At 51.5% G+C, this 15,678-nt stretch overlaps 1 protein-coding gene across 1 annotated transcript in view; it reads right to left on the bottom strand.

Annotated features, from left to right (window-relative positions):
• The window catches only part of KCNIP1 (potassium voltage-gated channel interacting protein 1), a 412,473-nt gene that overhangs the window by 114,627 nt on the left and 282,168 nt on the right, over window positions 1-15,678 (bottom strand). The gene's annotated exons all lie outside the window — the stretch shown is intronic.

The raw sequence follows: 15,678 nt of genomic DNA, 5'->3' as shown, positions 1-15,678 counted from the left end.
AGGAGCTGAAGGAAAAAGACCTCTTTATCTGGGATCTCGCTGTCCCAAGGAACCAGAGGGTTGCATGGGGACCTGGACTTGAGTGAAGAGGAGAGAGACAGCCCGCGAGTGAGCGGGGCCAGGGGAAAGAGGAAGAGGAGGGAGATGGAATGGAGGGGCTGAGGACAACCTCACCGGCTCCTGTAAGTGACACTGCTCTGAGATGTAACAATTATTGCTCTTATTTTCAGAAACGGCCTCAGCATGATAAAATAATTTCCATGACAGTAAGACCATAGGCTAAAGGGTCAAGCTGCCAGGATTTCAGCCTCAGACACAAGATCTGTGATCCTGAGCAAGTTAACCTCCCAGGGTTCACTGTCCTGCTTGGAATGTGCAGGTACTCCAGTGGGAACTGAGGACCCCATGAGCTAATGCAGGTGGGGCGTCAGCACACCTGGGGCAGGGGACAAGCTCAGAACCACCGAGCGAATGCAATTCCTGACCTTATAAGTAGCAGCTGGGCTTTGAACCTGGGCTGAGAATGCCTAGAACTGAGGCAGCTGGCGCATGGACTGAGGTTATAGTAGGTGCTGCCTTCTCTGAAATGCACGTGAAAAAATTAGCAACGACTGGGCCCTCCCGTGGCCATCTTAATTCATGTTTAAAAATAGGTCTTGGAGGACGGGTCACGGTGGCTCAGCAGGCAGAGTTTTCGCCTGCCATGCCAGAGACCAAGGTTCGATTCCTGGTGCTGCCCATGCCAAAAAAAGAGAAAGAAAATAGGTCTTGGAGACCTCCCAGCACTTTCCCACCCCCCAGTAACCACTTTTCTTCATCCTTTGGGCACCTCTCACTTGTCCCTGCTATGAGCTGGTTAGAGAGGGTAGAGAATCAACCAAGGTCCCCCCTTGAGTCCTTGCACTATTTCATCCAACATTCACTTATTTAACAAATATTTATTGAATGTCTTTTCCATGCTCACCATCATTCCAGTGATGGGGATAACAGCAGTGGACAAAACACATGATCAGCCTGCCCTCATGGAGTTTACACTTGAGTAGGGACAGGCGGGGAGAGAAAATAAATATGCAAACAAGTAGAAAGATACAGTATGTTAAACAGTGAAAACGTCAGGGCAAAGTGAGCAGGCAGGGACTGGGGAGAGGAGCCCTGCTATCTGAGATGGAGGGGTAAGGGTGAGGGACAATCTAAGAGGTCACGTGGGCAGAAGGAAGTGAGAGAATGATCCATGTGGATGCAGGAGGAAGAGTCCTCCAGGCAGAGGGTGCAGCATTGAGCAAAGGCCCTGAGGCAGGACTGGGCTTGCCACGTTCACAGAACAGCCAGAGGCCAGAGCGGAGTGAGTGATGATGGGATAGAAGTTGGGGGGTGGCATTGTTGTCAGGATTATGTATGGCCTTCGGCTTTTACGATGAGACAGGAAGCATTGGAGGGGTCTGAGCAAAGGAGGGACATGATCTGACTTATGTTTGTAAAGTTTCCCTTTGTCTTCAGGGTGTAGAATGGAGTAAAAAGAGAGGGGGGCAAGGGAAGAAGCAGGGAGAGCAATGAAGAAGCTCCTGCTATCATCCAGGCCAGAGAGGTAGTGGTGGTTTGGGTTTGGGGCATGGGGTAGCTTCTCAACAAGAAAGCTTTGGGAGATAGTTATGGTTTAGGGGGACAGGAGAGGGAGGCAGGGATGGCTGGGCCAGTAGTGGTGCTAAGGGGACCCGGGAGTCCTTTTTCTGGAAAGGCCAGAGAAATCCATATTTACCCCAAGTTATACATCTACATGATATATCTCAAACACTTGTTGGGCTGGTTAATTTTATATGTCAACTTGGCTAGGCCTTAATGCCAAGTTATTCAAGCACTAATCTGTTGATTTAAGGATTATCCTTGATAATGTGGATAGGCCTCATCCAATCAGTCAGAAGTCCTTAAGAACAAAATTAAGGCTTTTTGTAGCATCAGCTCCTGCCCAGAGTTTCCAGCCTGCCAGCCTGCCTTACAGATTTCAGACTCGCCAGTTCCCACAATCATGTAAGCCAGTTCTTTGAAATACACCCCCCTCAAATTGTCTACTGGTTCTGTTTCTCTGGAGAACCCTAATATATGCGTGCATGTGTCCAAATGTATGAAGATGCTGTTGTCATAAAAATAACATGTATTTTCAAAGGCTGCTGACTCATTGTGTCTTTTGAAGGTTTGTGTGTTTTCATTCCGTGGGTGCTAATCGCCCTTCTGTTGGGACTATGGGTGGATGGGGGAGAGAAGCGATATGGAGGGGCACTTTGAATCCAGACCACCTGATCTGCAGGTCTGGCTCTGCCACTTACAAGCCAAGGCCTTGGACAAGTGGCCTCACATCTAAGAGCTGCAGTTTTTCCATCTGTAAAACGAAGGTGAGAGGACGCAACCCATGGAGTGGGTCAATGAAGGGGGTAGTGCGCCTGGTATGGAGAAGACGTTCACAGCAGGTGCTCAATACATGCTTGCTCCCATCTCACTTTGTGCCCCCACCTTGTGTGCCCTTGCCTTTCACACCAGCTGGCAGTGCCATCCTGGGGGACCTGTTCATCTCCTTGGTCCATCGTTCTCTCCCCTATCAAATGGGGATAAACCCAGGATGGGAAGAACCTTCTCAAAGCTTCAGAAACATGAGCCAGCTCAGGAAGTGGTTCACAGGATCAGACGGTTGGGGGGCATCAAACAGGTTGCCGCATACAGATGGTGCTCAACCAGCGTTCTCCTGGTAGACGAATGAACGGTGCTGGCACAAGGAAGCAGGCCCCAAACAGTGTTTCCCCATCCCATGGCCTCAGGCCTCCCGCTGCCATCCCACCATCATTGGAGCTCTGACCTTAAGAGCAGCTGCCAGGTTTCCCCGCTGCTTTCTGCCCCAGTTGTCCCTATGTGGCCTCCAGGCCTTTCTCTGCCCTTCTGCTGACACTCATTCTGCTGGCGATTTCATCCAGCACCACAGCCTTAAATCCCATATCTACACCGATGATACCGTAAGTTATAGCTCCCACCAGCCTCTTCCCTCGACTCCAGACTCCAATTTCCAGCTGCCTCCTTGATATTTCCACTTAGGTGTCCAATAGAACTCTCAGGCTTTGTACAATGAGACTCTTGATATTTTCCCCCAAACCTGCCCTACGTCTTCCCCGAGTCATTGAATGGAAACTATTCTCCCAGTTGCTCAGATGGAACTTTTGGAGACTTCCTTGGCATGTATGTCTCTCACATCCATGCCCGGCCCACCAGCTTATCCTGTTGGCTCTGTCCTCAACTGAGACACTGAGTCCCAGCACTTCTTGCCACCGCCAGCTCCACCATCACCACCCGGACCCCAGCCACCAGCACCAGTGACCTCCTGACTGGTCTCTCTGCCTCCCTCAGTCCGCATCAGCCCATGGATTCTTTTATAAATCGAAGTCAGATCATGTCCCTCTTGTGCTCAAAACCATCCAACTGCTCCCATTTTCACTGCAGAATATATATATATATATATATAAAATCTTTATGGAGATAATTGTTGTGAACTCCGAACAAGACAGAAATGATCCCTGCCCTCTGGGTACTTACAATTCTGGGGAAACAGATAACAAGGAAGTAAACAGCCATGTGAACAAGCTAACTCCATACTGTGGCAATTTTATGAAGACTGTGCTGAGTTAGTGGGGTTACTTTGGCAGGATGGTCAGGGAAGGCCTCTGAGGAGGTGCTATTTAAGATATCCATGAGCCTTAGAGCTGCAAGGGACTTATGAGATGTCAACTCGAATAAGTCCTCCTGCTCCTTTTACATATGGAGGAAAAAGGGGCCCAGAGAGGTAGAGTGACCTGCCCAAGGCCACACAGCATAGTACTTCCAGAGCTGGAATTCCAAGGCAGGCCTCCTGACAACCTGGTCTGCAACTGCAGATTGGCACCTGGAGCTGCAATACCTAACGGTCATGTCTGGGAATGCTCTGAGATCTCAATGTGTGTGCATATGCGTCTGTGCGTGTGCATGTGCATTTATGTGTGTGTGTGCATTTGTGTGTGTGTGCGCATTTGTGTGTGTGTGTGTGTGTATGAAAATATTTTCTTTTGTGTATGGAAAAGAGAATCACAAACTATATCACATCACCGATATCACCACTGACCTCCACATGGCTAATGCCATCATTGGCAGCTCTGACACCCTCCTTCTCGAAAGTGTCTCTACATCTGCCTGGGTTTCCTCCCACTTCACTGTCCTTTTGGTGTCAGTCTTCCTTACCAATGCCTCCTTATCTCCCCTGCCTCTTTGAATGGGTGGGCCCGTTTCTCAGGGCTTGGCCTCTTTGCTCCCTCTCCTTATTCTCTCCCTTGGTGATCTCATCCGGGCTTGTGCTCTCCTGTGCCCTTGACTCCCACATTTCTAGCTCCAGCCTGAATATGTCTCCAGAATACCAGGATCCTATATCCCATTACCGGCTTTGGAGCTACTCAAAGTGTGGTCTGCAGCTCTGGCAGCAGCAGCATCACTTGGCATCTAGAAATGCAGAGTCCTGGGCCTTAGCTCACACCTCCTGAATCAGCACGTCAGGGGCGGAGCCTAGCAGTCGGTGTTTCACCGGGAGTTTCTGTGTCTGCCAAAGTTAGGGAGCTATTTTACCCCTTGACCTCCCCACCCGGCTGTCTAGCAGGTATCTCACAAGGGCCTGTCCAAACCTGGGTTCCTGATACTTCCTCTTGTGAGCAACTCTACCAGCCGCCCCCATAAGGCTGCTCAGACCAAAATCCACTGAGCCATTCTTGACTCCTTCTCCCAGTAAATCCTGTTGGCTCAATATTCAAAATGCATCCAGAATTTGACCCCCAGCCCCATCTCTACTGCTGCCATCACCTCCCTGCTGGATTCCTGCAGCATCTCCGCAGAGGCCTCCCTGCTCTGACCCCCATGTGGTCAGATCTCTCTCTTTCTACTCCAAACCCTGCAACGCTCCCCTTCTCCAGCGCCGTCAAAGTCAGTGCCTTCCATGACCTGTTTCCCGTCCATGCTGCTGTTACTCTCGCCCTAGTTCTCTGACCCTGGCCTCCCTACTGGTCTCCAGGCACAGTTCTGGTCCTCACACTGCCCATTTCCTCTACCTGCAAAGCTGACCTTCCACAGACCTGCCTGTCTGGGCCCTCCTCCCACCCCCTTTCAGATCTTATTCAAAATCACTTCTTAGTGAGGCTTCCCCAGCCCCTTATCTGAAATTCCAGTCTCTTCCTTGCTTAGCTTTTTCTTTGCTCTTACAGCCAGGGCAGGTGCCTTGCTCAGGCTGCAACCCCCAGGTCCGTTCTGTCAGATTCGGTACTTAACTCCCCCTCGGGCCTGTCTTGCCCCCTTTTGGACACCAGGTGGCGCTCCACACTGCTCCAAGCAAGGGCTTCTCCAGCTCTGGCCAGAGTGAGGCTGAGACTGCCCCTGGGTGGCTGTGGCCCGGTCCCTCTTGGAAGGAGGATGTCTTTTCTGACCCTAGGCTGAGGGTGGCTCCTCTGAGATCTGATATAGATGGAGGGGAGTAGCCTCCTCCAGGTTCTGTCTAGGGCTGAAGGCCTACTATGTGCTAGGAGCTTTGTCCTGATTGTCCCACTGGGTACTTGCCACAGCCCTGTCGGCAGCAACCTTATTGTAGATGAGGAAACTGAGGTTCAGAGAGGTCAAGTTGCTTGTCCAAGACCACACAGCTGGTTAAGTGCAGAACTGGAGTCTAAACCCCGTCTCTAACTCAAAGTCAGAGCTTTTCCCATTGTATCAAATGTCTCCCTGCTTAGCAGTATGACCTGGGGAGAAGGCAAAGTTAGAAACTGAAGTGTCCTTTGGTTATCACACATTAGGCAATGTAGAAGGGACTGGTCACCCTGTTCATTAACTTATTGTCCAAATCCCTTGTAATAAGGCTGTCCATTGCGCACTTATAGATGTGCAAACTGAACCGAGAGAGGTTGTAAGACTTATTCAAGGTCACACAGCACAGCTGTGTTCTTTCTATTGGAGGCAGAGAGTGAGAGCAGCCTGTGTCAAGGAGGTGTGCAGAGAAATGGGTAGATTCTTTTTAATAATTCTTCAAAGGACATGCACGGTAGCACCAGATGTCAGGGATACAGGCCCTGGGGGAGTCTCCTTCGAGGAGAAAACCATAATTACAAAAGATTTAATAATTCAGGACTCTAGGTGGCCTTACTAGGACAAGGTTTGACTTCCAGGTATTTTCTGAATTCTCTCCCTGCCCTCTATCCCAGCCCATTTATTTTCCTTCACCTAGCACCCCGGAAGCTGAAACACACTCTGAGAATCTCTGAGACAGAAAGATCCAGATGCCTGCTCTTCCACTCGCCAAACCCAGATGAGCCTGGACTGGGAAAGTGGGCAGGAGATCTGGGAAGAACTGATTTGGCTGCAGGGGAGGGGCTCAGAGCTGAGCAGGCCGCAAGGGTGGGGATTTAACCAGCTGCTCATCCGTGGCAGCCCACCAGCTGCCCCCACCCCTCAGCACAGAGCTTTTTCCTTGCTCCTGATAAAAAATGAAAAATAAGTAAATCAGCAGTTTGTGCCTGGCAGTTCAGTGGTGGGAAAGAGGGCTTTCTCTTTGTGCAAGGAGATAATTCTATTCATTATTGCAGCTTCATCAGGGAGGGCTCCTGGGTTTTCTCTGCCTCCTCTTTGGGTCTATTTGCTTTTTGCTTTTGATCTGGGAATGGCAGCGATGACTCACCAGGCCCTGACCTCTCCCTGGCTTCTCAAAGCCTGTTCCAGGGTCCAGGGGCTATGGGTGTAGACAAGACAACTTCCTCGACATTCCTGAGCCCTTAGTGTCAGGCGGGATGCTTGGGGCTCTTGCAGATATTCTTTGCTTTCATCCTCACAGCTGCTTTGGGAGGTGGGAATTCTAACTCCCATTTCACAGGTAAGGAAACTGAGAGGGCTGGAGTTACTGTGATCAAAGTCAGAGAACTACTCAGGGTGGAATTTCAGTCCCTGCTCTGCCCACTCGTCTACCCTGACCAGTGTGCTGTATGGTTACTACGACAATCTTCTTCTCACTGGCGATGCTCTCTCCTGTACAAGGCAGTCTCAGAGCCACCATATCACAGAGCTGTTGCAGCTGTCCCCATTCAAAGTGGAGGCAACAGAAGCTCAGAGAGGGGACTGTTCACACAGCAAGTCATTGACAATCTATCCTTGAATCCTGTCTCCTACTTCTTAATGCAGTTCTTCCTCCCCTGCCTTAGGCTCAAAACTCTTATCAGTGCTCATACCCTTGTGTGGCTGGGGAAGGAGGTTAGGCTCCCAAGGTAATCTTATTTAGACCCAGCACCAATCAGAATGGCTCCTTTGGAACCTGCTTCTGGACCTGTAAAATGGGGGTGATAATGTAAACTGAAATTATATCTTCAAGACACAGATTTGCATCCTGTTTCTTTCCTCCCATCTCTTTTTATCAGACATTTCCCTCCAGATGACTGGGTCATGCTTGCTCCCTTAGTGTAGAAATCATCTCCCAGGAGATTTCAACTCCTCCTGGTCTAGTCTCACAGGCCCTTGCATATGCTGTGCCATTCAACCTCCACGCTGTTGCCCAGTCTGGTCCTTCTACCTACTGTGCTGCTTCTTTTTTGCTGCATTGTCTTCCCCTTGTTTCAAAACCTACAATAGCTTCAGATTCATTAGCAGGGCCCTGCTCTTCTGCCTTCCCCCAAGTCTCAATGCCTTTTGATCCCATCCTGTGACAGCACTCTAGACCCCCCACATTCCAGGCTCTTCCTTACTTCTCCGCCTTTCCACTTGCTACCCCCTCTGCTGGGATGCTTTTCTGCCCTTAGGTATTTGGTGAACTCCTATTCATTTGTAAGGACCCAGCCTAAATGTCACCTCCTTTGGGAAGCCTTCCCTGATCCTGGCACAGAGTAGGAAACAATAAATAAATGGGATTGAGTCATAACACCCACCACATGGAATGATCAGTTTCTGTTTGTATCACCCATACATTCACCCAGTAAGTAAATACTTATTGAATCCCCTACTACCCTTAGACTCTTTGTTTCACATGGCTGTGATTTCCTGGGAGCAGGGACTTCTGGATCACCCCTGTATCCCTGATGTTGGCATCTGTTACCCTTCAAAATAGCCAGAGATTGTTTTATTTAACGGCTACATAAGACTCATTCCGGCCATCACTGACGATGCCCAGCTAATTCCCCCCCCGCCCCGCCCCACTCCACCGTTCCTTGCCTAAACTTGCCCAGGAGTGGATTCTTTTCCTAGCAACCTGGGGGGAGAGTTTGGACACCAGGGGGAATTGCTCAGCACCTGCCCCCCCCCCCCCCAATCCCCTCCTCTGCACCAGCCCCTTAGAAGAGACAAATCCAAATCCCTACCTTGGGGCACAGCTGAGTGGGGGTGGGAATATTTCTTTTTTTAAAAAACAAAAATCTCTTGTTGTGATCAAATTATACAGAGAAAGCCCTGGGGACCCTTCTGAGCCCCAAATACCCTGCCCTACTTCGTCTTTGAATTCCCTCTTAAGTTTCCTCTTGATAGCTTTCCTCACCAAATTTGAAATCCTCACCAAAGCTGCTGACCCAGATGGCCAACCAAGCCCTTAGTTCATTACCTTTGACCCAATGCAAAACGATGCCCACCTGCCCTCAGCTCACCCCTATAAGACGGACAAGCCCTCGTCCAATCAGGAGTCACGCTGTCTTCTTTTTTATGTCCATAAAAATTGTTTGCCATCTTTCGGTTGGTTCAGTGGTAGAATGTTCGCCTTTCATGTGGGAGACCCGGGTTCAGTTCCTGGACCATGCAACCCCTCCCCCCCAAAAATTGTTTGCTATCTTTAGATCCCTGAAGCTACTTCCACTCTTGCAAGTGATCTGGCTTCCTTTGCTGCAGCAAAACTTTGGTGTCCTGAATAAACTGCTATAGTCTTCAAACTCACCTCTGATTTGCCCTTTTACAATTATTTATAGGGCCTCTGGTCTGTCTGGCTACCCTTTTTCTGGTTCAGGTTTAATTCATTGCACAGATATGTTTGCACATGTGTTTGGTGACCCTAGCAGGTGCACCCGGACAGGGTGCTGAGGCTGCAGCTGCTAGTCCAGCTTAGATGGAGCTGGGGGGCTGGGGCAGAGGAGGGGCCTAAAAGTGCCCATGCATTCTGGGGCAGGACCAGCGAAAGCCCCAAGGTGGGCCCGATGGAACCTGGCATGACTGAGACACTGAAAGGACCCCAGTGTCGCCATGTGGCAGGTGGAGGGAGGGTGTAACCAGACCAAGGCCCTCAGCTGGCACCGCTGGGTTGCAGCTGCAGGGCATCCATAAGCACCCAGGGAACCCCCCCCTCCCACTCTCCCTGCAATCCTTGGCCTCACGGCAGGGCAGGCTTGCCCGCTTGGCAGGGGCTTGGCCATCCAAGTTCCATCTGGGGAAAGCAGCCCCAGAGCTTTGTGAATTGTGACCTTAGGCAATCCTTCCTTCAACCAAGACCTCAGCCAGAAGGTCCCTGCAGGGACAAGTTCTCCCCAACCCCGCCGACACACCCGCTGCTCCCTTTGTCAGAATCCCCAGGCCCTTCCTTCATCCCTCAGAGCCCTTAAGCCTGGCTTGGTCAGGAACGAGTATCTACTTCCCAGGACAGCGAGTTTAAGGGGCCAGGCTAGCCTGAGAATAATGCATAGTCCAGTGGCAAAGGAGGGAACAGATGTTTTCTGAACAGCAAATCCATAGATGCAGAGGAAGGGGGCAAGGGAAGGAGGGACAAAATGATTTTGCATTCTGGAGTCAGCCTGAGGGGTGATGGATGGAGGTGCATTCAGCAGGCAGGGGCTTGGGGGAGCCAGTCAGAAGTACCTCTGGCTTCTGGAGCTGCCCTCTGTGTGCAGGTTGCAGGCCCAGGAGAGGGAAGGTGGCAAAGGGTGGGCTTTCTCACTGACTCTCGGTGTACAGCCCTGAGCTCCCCATCGGGGCTGGGGGCCGAGCCTGCACTGTGGAGAAACTCCAAGCATGAATTCTGCAAATTAACCTTGAGGTCCCCTCCGGGGGGGGGGGGGGGTTCCATCACCAAAATCGTGTGCACTGCGGAGATGTGTGCGTATAAATATTCATTTACTGATGGGCATCTTAGTGGGACAGCCAGGCCTGGAGTGAGCTCATTAAATCATCACGTCAGAGCCCAGAGTCCTGAGCATGGAAAATATCCCCTGTTGTTGCTTTTGATGACAGTTACTAAGAACCCAGTGCCTTCTTTGTCACATATTTTGTTGATCTTTTCTTTTCTTTTTTTTTTTTCCCAGAGCAGTTTTCCTATCGGATTCCTTATCGGATCTCGGGGGAGAGGGGCAGGAAGGGGACCTTTGGAGTCAGACAGGCTGAGGTTGAAATTCTAGCCCTAACACCTGCTGTCATGCAATTCAGGGGAATCTGTCCTCTTTGAGCCCATTTCCCGGCTTGCAGTAATGGGACTCTCAGCACCAAATGTGTGGGCTCTTGTGAGCCGTGAATGCTGTGATCTGTGCCAAGGAGGGGCTCATGGGAGCCCTCGGGCTGGCTGGTCTGACCGTCTGTGCATTTAGAAGGCAGCACCAATGCTTGGGAATGTGGTGCAGGGAGGGGTCGGCTTGGGCAGGTGGGAAGCTGCCTGGGAAGGAACTGGGCCCAGCAGCTCCCCACCTAGGCAGGACAACACCACAGAGACCCTTCCTGAGGGGAGGTGTGGCCTCTGCATTCTTACTTTCTAATGTCCTTGCTGTGTAGCATGGGGGGTTTGATGCAGAAAGCGCTCCCCCCAAACTCTGGAAATGCCCCTTGTGTCTCTGCAGAAGAGGAGGGGAAAGGAGGGGGTGCAAACCCATGAGCCTTGGTACCCATGAGACCGGATCTGGCCTGGGACCATGGGGTGAAGACTTTTAATGGAATGGGTTGGCATTTCTTGGGGAGAAAGTCTGTCTGACATGCTTCGGCTGCTGAGATTGCTTCCTGGGGACCCTGGGGCGCTGGAAGCAATGGGGCCCCCAAGCCCCACTCCTCTCTAGCCTCAACTTTCAGAGCATGGGCAGTTCCTCAGTCCGGGCTCCCAGGCTTGGCTGGTGTGGTGAGGGGAAGGCTGAGACGGCTGGTAGCAGCTGGGGCCTCCCACTTGGCGGCTATAAGCTTCAGCCTTTTATCATCCAGCGATGGCTATCACCACTCCCCAAGGGCTGGCTTTAAGTCAAACCAAGTTGTGGCCTGGAGGGGGGAAGAAGGGGTGGTGAGGGTAGCGCCCACCAAGGGGCCAGCGAGGCTGATGGGAAGGAGCTTTGCTGTTTCTCTTGAAATTTGTGGTGAACTTATCCCTTTCCCAGGGCAGCTTCGTGTCATGAGATGCGTTAACAAATGCCAGGGGGGATGGCAGCCTGGAACATTCCAGTTAGTGTGGGATTGGGCATACTGGGAGGGAAGTGCAGAGGGATGGAGGGGGTGGTGTTTGCTGCTGGCTGAGGAAATCTAATTGAACAAGTGGAAGAGCACAGTGAACTAGAGTTCAGGAGGCTTGTCCCCTGGCAGAGCTCCATTTCCATGAGGATTTCATCATAGGAGGGCAGGAGGCCTGGGGGCGGGGCGGGGGGGAGGTGGCTCTGCCCAGCCTCCAGCTACTGAAGCAGAAAGGGGGTCAATGAAGCATCCTTGGAGGGCTAGAGAACCAGGTCTGGAGATATAAACCTATGCATGTCCCCGTATACACACATGTGTATATAAGCATACATGCGTGTCCCCGTGTGTGTGTGTATATATATATACACATACACGGATGTATATACACACAGAGACACACCTACATTCTCTCCACATATTATAAAACAGTTTTCTTTTCCCCCATTTTGTTCTGAGCCTATAAAAGCTTTGTCATAGTCTTCAAGAGCCACTGAACAAATGGCTAGTGGGTGATGGGAAATGCTGGAACCCCAGCCCCAGTTCCTGACTGCAGCTTCTGGAAGAAGACAAGGACAAAAACAAACAAACAAAAAGGTGGGGAGGGCACAGCCCATGGCAGGGCTCACAGAGGATGTGGGTGGCTGAAGGCACCACTGACGCTGGGCCACTGCTATAGCTACAGCCCCCAGGCCACCTTCTCCTTGCCCTGTCCCTCTGTGTCACCAGCTCCCAGGCTCACATCTGGGGTGGGGGCTCGGATCCCAAAAAACAAATGTCACGATATGTGACTTGCATGGAAGCCTCACTGCCCCAGCCCACCCAGACCTCTCGGACTGAGGCTCTGATGGGCCCCACTTCTCAGCCCTTTTGTGGGCAGTGACAGGAGAGTGAGGCCAGGGTGGGAGGTCCTTGGGGCCATCCCATACCTGCCCATCCCTGAGTCTGTCTCCGGCATGGCTGGCTGCAGACATGTAATCTCTTGTTGAATTGGGAAAGTTGGCCCAGCAGTAGCATCTGGTCTCTTTCCAAGTTGGTTTCCAGGGGTTACTGGTTGGAGCAGTGATGGCTGCTGAGGGTGGTTGGATGGGGCTGGTGTCCCCCCCCCCCATTAGAAAGCCAGCTGGCTCCAATTGGAAGCACTGAGGGCTGAGAAGACTAAACGTTCTGGGGAGACTCTGACAGTTACCTGGATGTCCCCGGGCCTCAGTTTCCCGTTTTGTTAAATGCAGGCCTTGGTGATGCTTTTACTATAACAATGAAAGGAAGTAATGACTAGCACGTGTTTAGCACAGTGCCTGGCATGCAGACAGCCTGATCTCCACAACGGCCGCCAGCATGCTCGGATCCCCTCTCTGCTTAGAATCTTATAGGGACTCCCACACTCCCAGCCACATCTGGCTCACCCTGGGCAGCTGTCCCCACCTTGGGCCTCTTCCTTGCGGTTCCCGCGGCCTGTGGGGCCAGGCTTCTGGGATTGCTGCGCGGTCACTCCGTCCTGTGCTCAGGTCTCTGCTGAAATGTCACCTCTCAGCCAGGCCTGGCCACTCAGCCCAAAGCAGCATCCCCTCCCCGTCCCCAACCCACTTACGCCCCAATGCATTATTTTGTTTTACTGCCTGTGCTGGTTTGAAAGGATGTATGTACCCTAGAAAAGCCATGTTTTATCCTAATTCCATTTTGTAAAGGCAGTCATTTCTTCTAATCCCTATTCAGTACTGTATGTTTGAAACTGTAATGAGATCATCTCCCTGGAGATGTGATTTAATCAAGAGTGGTTGTTAAGCTGGATTAGGTAGAGGCACATCTCTAACCATTTGGGTGGGTCTTGATTAATTTCTGAAGTCCTATCAAAGAAGAAACATTTTGGAGAATGAGAGATCTGAGAGACAGCAGAGCAGAACGACATAGCCATGAGAAGCAGAGTCCACCAGCCAGCGACCTTTGAAGACAAGAAGGGAAAATGCCTCCCAGGCAGCTTCATGAAACAGGAAGCGAGCAGAAGAAGCTAGCAGATGACACTGTGTTCGCCATGTGCCCTTCCAGATGAGAGAGGAACCCTGACCGTGTTCACGATATGCCTTTCCAGATGAGCGAGAAACTCTGAACTTCATCGGCCTTCTTGAGTCAAGGTGTCTTTCCCTGGATGCCTTAGATTGGACATTTCTATAGACTAGTTTTAATTGGGACATTTCTCGGCCTTAGAACTGTAAACTAGCAGCTTATTAAATTCCCCTTTTTAAAAACCATTCTATTTCTGGTATATTGCATTCCGGCAGCTAGCAAACTAGAACACTGCCTTTATCACAATTTGTGCTCCTGGAAATCACTGTAATAGAAGGGGTTGCCAGGCATGCTGTGCACTCAGGATTTTGGCTAAAATTTGGAAACTGAGGATAGAGGCTGATAAGGAGCCCAGGTTCTAATAGCGTAGTTGCACAGGCCCATTAGACTTAGTGAAAGTGGGATGGGTTTTGTGACTACCACACCAACCCGGTTACACAGGTGAAAACTGGAAATTCAAAAGGGTATTGGTGGAAGGGAATTTGTTGGGGTGGAGAGTGCCTTGGATTTTGCTCCCTCCCTTGCATGGAGGGGTGCTGCCCCAGGTCACTGCCCAGTGAGGGGGACTCATGAGCAGCCCTCCCAGGGGTAATGGTACCCGGTGCCCATGTGATAAGGAAGCTGGCACCCTGCACCACAGCCAGACGTGCTGAGCTGCAGCCACGGAGTGCAGCCACTGGCCAGGAGCTGGGTGACAGAGCCCTTGGGAGAGCTTGTCCTGGGTCCCTGGAGTTTGGGGGTATGTGTTAAGAGACTGGAAGCTGCATCTCTCTGGGGTATCCAGGAGGCTGGGTTCATGCTGAAGCAGTCTGGGTTGGCAGACTAAAGAGAGAGGGCCCTGGGGCACAGGGTACTTCTTCCACTGTTTGGTAAGGCAAGGGTTTGTGAGGCTCCCTTGAAGCTGAGGTATTTTGGTGAGATGTACCCCTTTTCTCACCAAGAACCCTGCTGCTGGGGCTAGAGGACCCATGCAGAAAGGGACTGCAAAGGCCTAACAAGGGCAAGGGTAGCCAGGAAATGGGGGCGTGGGAGTGTTCACCAAAAGCCAGCTCAAAAGGGCATCTGTCTACAGTGTCAGTAAAAAGAAAGGGAAAGAGCCTCCACCAGGGCACCCCACAAAGAACCAGCACCTGGACAGAGCAGAGTCCATTCTGGCCAGCACATGTGGTGAAAAGAAAAACACTTGGCACCAGCCAAGCCCAAAGCCATTTATGCCTCTTTGCCACCCTCCTACCTGCCCTGGGCCAGAAGCAGGAAGATCAGGAAGCAGAAGAAAAGTGAGGACACACCCTCAAGTCTGAGCTTGGGGGTAGGTGAGAAATTTTCAACTGCATGTGAGATGGTAGTTTTCAGTGGATGTTCAGTTTTCCAACACTTGAAAACCAAAATTGTTACTGGGCTGAGAGCTGAAGTGATTGGGAAGCTAGAAGCGCAGCCAGAGATGTCGGACAATGGAGGGGCTGGGATGTGAGACAACAGAGGGTTGAAGACAGAGTTTGGAGAAAATACAGCTATTTATTGTTTGCAAAACAGCCCCCAATTTCCTTATGGGTCCAATCCATAAATCGGTTTCCTTCTGGTTCATTTCTTTGGTAATCCATTTCCTGCCTCCCCTGCTGGACTCCAGGCTCCATGAGACTGGGGACCTTCTCTGGGGCAGGAGGCACAGACACTTGGGTGTCACCCCTTGGGGCTGGGGTGTTGTGGCGTGAAGGCTGGGCCCGGCCTCAGCCCTGGGCCTGGGGTATGGCGGCTGGTGGGAGTGGGGGATGGCTCGGACCATGTTTTCCTGAGCCCTCACTGCCAGCCTGGGGCTTGGCCGCTCCTGTTAACCTGCTGCCAGAGGGCGGTGCTATTACCCCAGTTTACAGAGGACTTGCTAAAGCCACTGCCAGTTCTGCCCCTCCTGCCCGTTAGTACCTCCCCCTCACACCCCATACTTCTTTACCTGGAATCTTGCAGGGAGAGGGGATGGGAGAAGGAGGGTGTATTCATTTCCTAGGGGTGCCCTGACAAAGCACCACAAACTGGGCAGTTCAAATACCTGTGGCGTATTCTTTCGCCATCTGGAGGCCAGCAGCCTGGCATTGAGCACGGAAGGGCCGTGTTGCTTCTGAAGGCTCTAGAGGAGAATCCTTCCTGCCTCTTCCAGTTTTTGGTGGCTCCAGGCATTCCTTGGTGTGTGGCTGCATCGCCCCAGTC

Source organism: Tamandua tetradactyla, chromosome 20, assembly GCF_023851605.1.
Source record: "Tamandua tetradactyla isolate mTamTet1 chromosome 20, mTamTet1.pri, whole genome shotgun sequence".
NCBI classification, from domain to species: Eukaryota; Metazoa; Chordata; class Mammalia; order Pilosa; family Myrmecophagidae; genus Tamandua; species Tamandua tetradactyla.
Note: the sequence above shows the minus strand (reverse complement) of the source record. Positions and strands in the feature narration are given on the sequence as shown.